Here is an 11005-nt window from a genome sequence, read left to right as displayed (position 1 = left end):
CATTAAGAATATACATTTAAAGTGAAAATATCTGAGGGAATCGAATGTCTGCATCATCATTTACGTGAAACCGTTTTTTTTCCAATCTATTCAAATGCTTAATTTGATAAAAAAATACAGATAATATTGTGAAACTTATCTCATATAATAAGGAAATTTTGGACAGTAAATTGTATTAAAAGTGTATATACGGCACTCAATAAAATACAATCTTAACCTTATGGTTGTCGACGTGAAATAACTTTACGCACTTAAAAGGTATGCTATAAAGGATAATTTTGGAAATATGATTAATAAGAGTGTGAATATGTGCGAAACTGCAAAATATAGGCACGAAAGAAGTGTTTAAATGATTCAGTTGGGTTGTACAGGATGCTGTTTCTGTAAAGATGCTTATTAATGTGTTTTAAAATACAATGAATTTTAAAGACTGGTGCAAAATTATTGAAAAAGAAGATGTGGTATGATTGTCAATGTAACAAATATCCAGTAGAGACAAAATGACGTAAATAGAGGCAACAATGGGTCACCGTTTGCGGTCGCGATCAAACTAGCATGATTCTAGTCTTGTATTTTTTCTTTTTCATTTCTAGTATTGAGCGATTTTTCAAAAAATTAGAATTGGTGATACATGTTTGTTTTTTTGTATTTCTTTTAGGATATGAACATAAACTATTTTAATCAGCAGCTCTATGATGGTTGATATTTTCTAGTGGATTCATGATTTCCCGAATATGACTGTTTTGCCGATTGTGAATTCGCATTGTTATACGACGTGTCTCGATGTATTTAGTTATGATGTTTCTTTTGTAAGTCCTGTTAGATATTGTGTTATGTCTTATCGTTTGTGGTTTGAATTCTGTATTTTCGGTACATTTCACATATGTCTTATTTGTCAGTATAGTCGAGTTACTCGTGGTTTGTCTGCAGTGTTTTTGTTTTATGTTGTTTGTTTTCAAGTGTGTTTACTGTTTGGACTTACATGATCTTGCCTTATATTACAGTTATTTTATTTTTATTTTCTATATATATGTAAAAGTTAAGAATATAAATAAGCTATTTCATTTGTATGATTTTAAGTTTAAAGCAACTATATGCACTTGATTGTTTTGTTTATACACAGTTTTGATTTAGAAGAAAAAAAAGGTTAGAAAATACAAATAATAACACCATTACAAACACAATTCCATTTTAATATTCTAGTCATGGTTAGAAAATACATAAAATAACACAATTACATACTCAATCACAATTTTATATTCTTGTATGTGTCTATAATAAAAAAATCTATTTAATTCTTAGAATTTACCTGTGTTAATATAAACGTCACAAAAATGACGTCACTTTTTGTGGCGTTGAATAATTCGTGTGACGCGCAGGTTATACTTCGTGTGTGGTGTCCTGGTGTACTGTCGTAAATTCATGGGAGGTGTCCGTTGTTATTCTGCGGTTTACATGATGTAATGTACTTTTATATTATTTGTTTATGTATTTCTCTGTCCTGAGTGTTCTTACGTTTATTTGTAATGTATTCTTGTCACGTAATCTTTTCATTTTAGCGGGAATTTTAACGTTGCAAATGCAATATAAACGGGAGGTTTGGCTAGCCATAAACCAGATTCAACCCACCATTTTGTCTCAAAACGTGCTGTACCAAGTCAGAAAAATGGCAGTTGTTATCAAATAGTCCATTTCTATGTATGTTGGCGTTTGTTTTTGTTGCAGTTCAGTGTTTCTGTTGTTCCGTTGTTTTCCTCTTATATTTGATGTGTTTCCCTCGGTTTTAGCTCGAAACCCGGATTTGTTTTCGTTTAATCGATTTATGACTATTGAACAACGGTATACTACTGTTGACTTTATTTATAGTTTTTAATTGAAACTATGTATTTGAGATATTAGCTTTTTCAGCAATAACTTTTCTTTTCATGAATCGGCTATAACGAATTTATCTGTTCTAACTGTTTGTCTGATTATAAGATGGTTCATCGACTGGTAAGTCGTATATCACTTCTCGATGTTTCCAGTTTGCTCTTTTGTACTTGAGCTGTACTGTATTTTTGTATTAATTAGTGTAGATTTGATCCTTTCTATTTAAGTATAGTCTGTTTGTCTTATTTTTTAAGTCTTCTAATCTTGTCATTTATCCAAGGTTATATATGTTCACATAAAAGCCTTTTTGATATAGTATTTCTTTTACGGTTTCAATGGGTTGTGTTGCTAAATTATTTCCAGACATTGTTGACATTATATTATGGGTAAATTCTAAAAATATTTTGAATATGTTTCTTAACCGAGTTAGATGTCATCTTAGATCACCCTTTTGTACTAGAAGACTTTGAGGATTCCCAATTTGTCTTTTTATACTTTCAATTTTTTAGGATTTCCGGTTGCTTTCCCTAATCCCTCGTAAGTTATATTTCTACTTCTGCAAAAACAATTCCATGGTCAGTAAGGTCATAAGATTAAAATGTTGTTACCCTATTTATGCTAGTCGGGTTGTTGACTAGGGCTATGTCAATTTTTTTTTCATGTTATAATGGTGACAATTTGGTGTAAGTTTTGTTGATTATTTTTATAAGGAATTGGTGTTGAAATTGATCTGTTTATCCTTTTTCTTAGTAGTAAAATACCCTCTTCGCCATCATATGGTGTTTATATATTAATTGAAATGTTACGCGCATGCATGTTTACATTATACGGACTTTATTAACATCTAACGAACAAACTGCTTTTATCTAAAGTTTCAATAGAAGTTGCGTTATCTGTAAATTTACTAATTTTGTCTTTATACTATTGCGACATGTTAAATGACTCTGGATTTGTATGACGATTAATGCAGGTATAGCAGGATGCGCTTATACTGTCTACGTTCCCGATCTCGCCCCATTCGCGATTTCATCAGTTTTTACATCTTGGTCTGTACATTCAAAACAAATTCGCGAAATTTAAACCTCGCTTAACTACAGTTGCGTATCATTTACCAGTTTTAACAGAAGTGTTTTTTTCCAATATATTCATCCTAAATAGTAGTAACCATGCACCAACAATTATTAGTTTTTTTAATGATTTTCATTTCGGTTAAATGATTTTAGGAGTTGTTCTTATGATAATAAAACTAACTTAGATACCAGGATTAAAACATTTTACGCCAGACGTGCGTTCTATGTACAAAAGAATTTTGTTTACTTAATTGGTTTGTATATTCAAAATGGATTTAAGACACATGAACATCGGGAAACTGTTGTTGCTTCTTATCTAGTAACTCATGTTTATTAATACTTTTTTATTGATCGATAAAATATATTCGAAGTATTTAGACCTATATTTGGATCTACTTTGTTTTATATGTGTTTTCCATTAGTTGATGGTTTATTGGTTATGCTGTAGTTCACTGACAGCCTATATGACAAAACTGCTTTTGCGAGTTTAGAATCACCTAAGCATTTTGTAATGAAATGAAGAACATTGAAATACCATATTGAACACAATCCCAAAATACATTACAATAAATTTATGATTTGATATGCATCGGCAATCTATATGAAACCAAGTTTCGCATTTCCATAGTAGAAAGCTTAATGTTTTAATGTAATTGCTTGTTTTCCTTGCGCAAAGGGCTATCTTAGTGTCATATGGTGATTGGTTTTGCTTCTATGTGAAAGCATTTCCTTACAAGAATTTCGAACATATATTTGTGATTTGAGCGTGCAACACCGCATGCCAAAATTGAATTCTAAAGATTATTTTAATTTCATTTGTATTGTGCATACATGCATGTTATGAAACCACGAATACTTATCCTTTTCTTCACTAACGTTTAAATAAAATATATGTCTGAATAAAATAATGTATGTCCAGTATGTTTGGTATCCACATCTTTACAAACGGGCTTATTTAGGTGTATTTGAAATGTGAAAGTTAGGGTTCTCTATTTCAATAAAAGTTGATTTTATGGTTTAATTTTACCATTATTCTTTAATATTTTCTCTAATGTCGTTAAAACACGTCTGTTATTTTGCTATGCTTCGACGAGGAAGCAAGCTAAGAAAGATTTGAAATCTTATAAGATTGGTTTTTTTTTCTAAATTAAAAAAAAGATTATAGCGTATATTTAAATCTATTAAATTTCAAATTAGTCAGTATGTTGATATATGTAACTACGACCTTTAAAATTTTAAAACTGCATATATACCTTGATTTTTGCTATAAATAAAGTTTAAAAAAAAATGATAAAAATACGTATAAAACTTGCCATGTGCCAAATGTGATTTTGAAATGAAGAATCGCTATAAAACCACCGTACTTCAGCTTTTGTTAAATTTTTGTAGTTATTTTTGTCGTTGATTTATGCACCTCAAAGCAAAAACTTTGTAAAAGATTTATATACATTTAGAACACAACAAAAACTTAAGAGTAAAACAGTACTAAATTAGATACTTATTTACTAATTTCAAACTAAAAACGTGTTAAGAAATTTATCTATCTTTATACAATTTCGACTGAGAAGTGCAAAATGTAGAATGAGAATCAGTGCCCATGATATCATAATAGAAAAGAGTCAGATATGAAACTTCCTACATAGAATGAAGCCAGAGGCTTTGTAAAAATGTGCTTTTATATTGTTTGAAGATCAAAGATGAACAACATTTTATTATTAGTTGTCCAGTATACAATGATTATGGAGAGATATGTCAGATCTCTCAAATGGGCAAACTGTGTTTGGTTAATTACTGTACTAATAAAAACTGTTTCTAATGAAACATTTTGGGGATTATGTTATTAAATGTTTAGATGTAAGACGAAATGTGAATAAATATACTTAATAATGATGATTATTTTAACTTTATTGATGTGGTCCTGTCTGGGATAAGATTTACATCATTATCAGCAAGAGATAATTCAAAAGTAATATATGTCGGTTTATAATTATATGAACTTATAATATTGCATTTCAATGTGGAAATGTTTTACAAAAAAGATAGTGTTAATTTATTTTTTCTATTTGATTGTCATGCTGTCAAATTTTAACAAGTAATATATAATTATATTCACGTCGCCAGAGTCCTCGGGTAGGGGGTCAACTCTTTCAACCTAAGAATGGATTTGTGGCAGATTTTTCTCCCCACCTTTGCTATTTTTTGTCATTTATTCAATTGATATGATTTTTTGTTGATGTAATTTAGTAATAACTATGTATTATAATTTCATATTAATTATGGACTTTTATGTCAAATGTTTTATTTGCAAAATGTACTTTTTGGATTTTATGATTTTGAATAAATGACTTTTTTTTGTCTATTTAGTTTTTATATCATATAGCAAAACAAGCTCAGACTCTGGCCTTTGTATACATGAGTATGTTTATGGTATCTGTCTGTCTGTTTTAAACAATATTTGACTTTTTTTTCAGTGCAAGCATGATGAATACACACTTCTTTTTTGATAATTTTCAGCAATCTTAAATAATTTTAATATTGAAGGATGTGATTTTTTTTGGTCATTTATAATGCTTTCATATAAAATGTTACACTTTAATGGAAAATTGAATAATTCATACTGTAGTCGTTTTTTCTGTTTTTGTATTAATTTATTATTTCTGTAAATTAGTGTAGATAAAATGTTGGTTTATTCAAATTGATTCTACCAAAAGGTAAAACTGCTTTATTCGTATTTGAAAGAACTTTTCGGCATTTTCGGGTTTTCATGCTATTTAACATTGTATTTTGATTTTGCCCTGCAACTGGTTTAATTCGTGCGCCACTGGTGAGGATTATATAGACGAAGCGCGTGTCTGGCGTCCAAATTTATAAGCTAAGTACCATTGACTATTTTTTTTCATATACATGTATAAACACACGAATAAGAAAAGCACCAAGATTGCATTGTGTCATAGGCTTAATAGAGTCAAGTATAACGGAAGAATCAATGGGTCGAAAATGTGTAATTTTTCTGAAAAGCATTGGATAGTTACTATTGTACCATTTGCAATCATACCACATCACCTTACTTTTATATTTATTGTCAAAGTTGAGGAATACTTATTCAAAATAGTGTTGATTTTAACAACAAGCTTCGTAACCGTGGAGAGGAAGTGGAGTTACAAGTCAGGAGCCTGTAGTTCAGTGGTTGTCGTTGGTTCATGTCTGTCATATGTGTTTTTCGTTAATTATTTTGTAGACATTAATCCTTTATTTTCTCGTTTGAATTGTTTCACATTTTTCATGTCAGGGACTTTTATAGCCTACTATACGATGTGGGTTTTTCTCATTATTTTAGACCGTATGGTTGCCTATGTTTGCTTACATTTACTTCATTTGAACTCTGGGGGATAGTTGTCTCATTGGCAATCATACTACATCTCCTTTTTTATGACTTTACGCAATATAAACATGTATATAAATATATATATATACAAGTCTAAATTGAAAACAACGTTCAAACCTATGATTGCGTTGGATAAAAACCGCAATTTTTATACGTGTGCATGCAAAACAAATTTTTTGTTAGAGGGGTCTAAATACAGCACAAACAACATTTTCCAAAAAACCAAAAAAGTGAAAAAGTATATTTTAACAAAATGCATTTGACTAACAGGTCGAACAACAAATGTTCTTAAACCCTGCTGACTGCCATTGGCGATTGCCAAATAAACGGATCACCGATATAATAAATGGATCTTAATTTTTAATTCAATACTTAACAGAAAACAATAAACTTGCGGAGAAGATGATATACCGCAAACAAAAGGTGCAAAGGTTTTTGTACACCATATCCGGATTTCGACAAATAATGTCTCTTTAGTGATGTTAGGAATCGAAAAGGTATTTGGAAAGCCCAACAATTTACCTCAATTTAGGATAGACTCTTGAATTTTGAGGAGTCAAAATAGTATGAACGGATCATATATAGTGATGTTAGGAATCGAAAAGGTATTTGGAAAGCCCAACAATTTACCTCAATTTAGGATAGACTCTTGAATTTTGAGGAGTCAAAATAGGATGAACGGATCATATAAACCCTAAGGCAAATATAATACAAGCCCAAACGAAAAAATATAAACAAGTCTAAATTGAAAACAACGTTCAAACCTATGATTGCGTTGGATAAAAACCGCAATTTTTATACGTGTGCATGCAAAACAATTTCTTGTTAGAGGGGTCTAAATACAGCACAAACAACAGTTTCCAAAAGACCAAAAAAGTGAAAAAGTATATTTTAACAAAACACATTTGACTAACAGGTCGAACAACAAATGTTCTTAAACCCTGCTGACTGCCACTGGCGATTGCCAAATAAACGGATCACCGATGTAATAAATGGATCTTAATTTTAAATTCAATACTAAACAGAAAACAATAAACTTGCGGAGAAGATGATATACCGCAAACAAAAGGTGCAAAGGTTTTTGTACACCATATCCGGATTTCGACAAATAATGTCTCTTCAGTGATGTTAGGAATCGAAAAGGTATTTGGAAAGCCCAACAATTTACCTCAATTTAGGATAGACTCTTGAATTTTGAGGAGTCAAAATAGGATGAACGGATCATATAAACCCTAAGGCAAATATAATACAAGCCCTAATTAAAAAATATAAACAAGTCTAAATTGAAAACAACGTTCAAACCTAAAAATTATAATTTGTACAAACTTATATCTTGTACACAACATATATATATATGAACAAATAAATAAATCTACATTTCCTTGAACTGCTGTTATTTTTTTATGAAGTACTTGAGACAATTACGTCATATCTCACTTATGCTCGATAGAAAGAGGATTTATCAAACATATTAGTTAACCATACATTTGGTATTCGACGTCTGCTTGGTGACTGAAACACGGACTAATGAAGAAACATGGATGGTCAACAGAAAGTAATTTTGAAATACGTCCGGTTTACAACATAACCACGTGGTTTATGGCGGTTGTAAATAACTCATCTATTCAGTGAAAATATGCTTGTTGTCGAGATATTGGGATTTTTACTGGAAAAATTAGTAAAACACTGGTTTATACAAATTTAGTTTAGTCTTAAGGCCTTTTTAGGTGGGTTGTTCTAATTATTGATTTGACAGTAAATGACAATATGATAGCATACCGCACTAATATCCTAGATAATGAAAGTTGTCTGAATCATAGATATTGTAACAACAGAAGCCTTAAATATCAATGGCATTTAATATAACAAGACTATCCATTACAGTTCGTTAAAAGTATACTTACAGGTTTGTAGTCTTTTCTTGTTTATTTGTACATGCAGGAGATTAAATCTTCATTTGACTTATATTTGTTAAACTTGATATGTCTGGTATTTAAAGTAACTGTTCTGGTAATCGTCAAAAAAAGGAGTTCGACAATAGTGCAATTTAGATGTCTGGATATTTCAGTACCGTAAGTTCGAAATAAGCAAACGGACATATATACAACTGTCATATAAGGGAGAGGTTAAGCTAGCTATAAAATCTGGTTTAACCCACCATTTTCTTAGGGAAATGTCCGTACCAAGTCAAGAATATCCCTGTTGTTTTCCGTTCGTTCCGTTGGTTGATATAGTCTAGAGTTTGATTTTATCAGCTTTTATAGAGTTCCCACGTTTTAAATTTCACTTTCGAAAATTTTGTTAGTTTTTGTTTATTAAAAGTAAACGCACAACTGTTTTTTTTTCACAAACGTGAATTTGTAGATTTTCTAAAAATGTTTACGAAGAATAAGTATTTATCGAAAATATCATTTCAAATTTTATGTCAAAAATATTTCGACTGACATTCATGATAGAAATTTATCAAAACATTACGTAATGTTCCGCTTAAACTCCCGTTTCTTACAACCATGTTTTAACTACGTCAAACTGGTTTTATAAAGGCCGGTCACATTTTAATTCGTAACAAACGTTTCCTTACAACTTACCTCCGAATTTATATATAAAATATATGCTGAGAATGTACTTTTATTCGTGGGAATCAATTTTAGTGGTTGCATGTTCGTGGGTTCTTAAATTCGTAGATTTTAGTTATTTGAAAGAAAAAAAGTTTTGTGAAGAATGTGAAGCATTCTGAAATTAAAACTCGTGAAAATAACATATTCTTGGACATTGCAAAATAAGGTATTTATTTTCACCTACTTGTTCGTCTTTCACTACTGACAACATTCATCAAACTTTTAATAATATAATGGCTTTCTGAAATAAACCGATTCATCTTTTATTAGAGTGTTCTAGATTGAAGGAAACCCGGACCGTCTATAAAGTCAACTCGGACCGTCTATAAGGACAACTCGGAATAAGTATAAAATTAGACTTTCACGAAATAAATGATTAAATCTGGAACATTATATAGTAGTATAATATTATAGTCCCAGATTAAATGAAAAAGACTGTTCGAAGGGAAGTACATGCAGGCGATTTAATCTTTATTTGACGTGAGTTGGTATCCCACGAATAAACGTACATTTACAGTCTCTTACTAAAATGTTATGTTTTATTAAATTTAGATTTTGTTAATCATTTCTATTTTTATTTATGACGCTTTAAGGAATTTTCTTGTTGTCCATATTATTGATTGGTCAGTCAATGATACATTTCACGTATAATAACTGAGTAGTGGTTTAACGTACGACACTAATCCACTAGATAATGAAAGTTGTCTGACGGAGGTATATTGTAACAACAGAACTCTAATGATCAATGGCTTTTAATTTTACAAGAATTTTGTATCCATACCAATCCGTTAAAAGTATACAGTCATGTACTTTGCAGTCTCTTTTTGTTTATTTGTACATGCATGCGATTTAATCTTTATTTGACGTATATGTTTTAAACTGAATATGTCTGGTAAAATAAAGCTTAGTGTTCAAATAGTTCTATGACATTCGTCCACATAAATCGTTTGATACAGTGCAATGTAGATGCCGTTGATATATCAGAACTGTAATTAATATAAGTTCGAATCCAGTGATAGAATACTATAATTTTGAAAAGGAACTGTTTACAAAGGAAAAATTTATTTTACCTTGATCCATACATTTTAGGGACTTGGTTTATTTGAATTTGAAAATTTAATAGCAGTTAAATTGAATATGTTTGAGCACTTGTATATGTTTTAGAGTGTTTATCAAAATGGGTACCTGTAAGTGCACGTTCGGGTTTTAGTAAATATAGGCAAAATTAGTTTACCGATGCTAAATTCTCATAAATCGATACGTTGGGCTGTGATACTATAAGAAGAGAGAGGCGAAAGATACTAAAGGGACATTCAAACTCATAACTAGAAATAAAAACTAACAACGCCATGGCTAAAAAAGAAAAATATCAGCAGACAAACAGCAGTACACAAAACATAACATTGAAAGCTAAAGACTGATCAAAAGCAAACCCCACCAAAAACTGAGGGTGATCGCAGGTAAGCGGATCCTGTTCCACAGGTGGCACCCGTCGTGTTGGTCATGTTAGTACAAACCCGGTAAAATGTCTAATTCGGTAGGTCACATTCGGGGAAAAGGGGATTGGATTGTAGTTACGACAATTGGAACATATCCGCTATCATCTGTGAAACGGATATTCCATAACGGTCAACCAACTCGTGATGGCGTCCGTAAAATTAACGAAGGGATGATTTCAACTTCACCACTTGGAACTCTTGTTTTTAAACGACCCTCATTATAAATTTCTAGATGTGGGTCAAGATATGAGGCGGACTTAACTGTATTTGTTGTATCCTTATCTCAAGTTCGATGGGATAGATGCGTTCAACATAGTCACCAAATTTTGAATTATTTAGTGAGAGAACATCATCTATAAAGCGGAAAGTAAAGTTAAAGAATACTGCTAATTTCTTTTCTTTCTTCCTAAGAAGTTCAGGTATGATGTCAGCCTCATATGAATAAAGAAACAAGTAAAATAGATACATTTCAGTAAAGACTGGAAGACTTTTAAAATGGCCATGGTGTGTAGTGAATTTGGGGGGAAATTGGCCATACCTCTTACCCTGTGAAACAATGAAATA

This window comes from Mytilus californianus, unplaced genomic scaffold (genome assembly GCF_021869535.1).
Source record: "Mytilus californianus isolate M0D057914Y unplaced genomic scaffold, xbMytCali1.0.p SCAF_7, whole genome shotgun sequence".
Lineage (NCBI taxonomy): Eukaryota > Metazoa > Mollusca > Bivalvia > Mytilida > Mytilidae > Mytilus > Mytilus californianus.
This window is presented reverse-complemented; position numbering follows the sequence as displayed.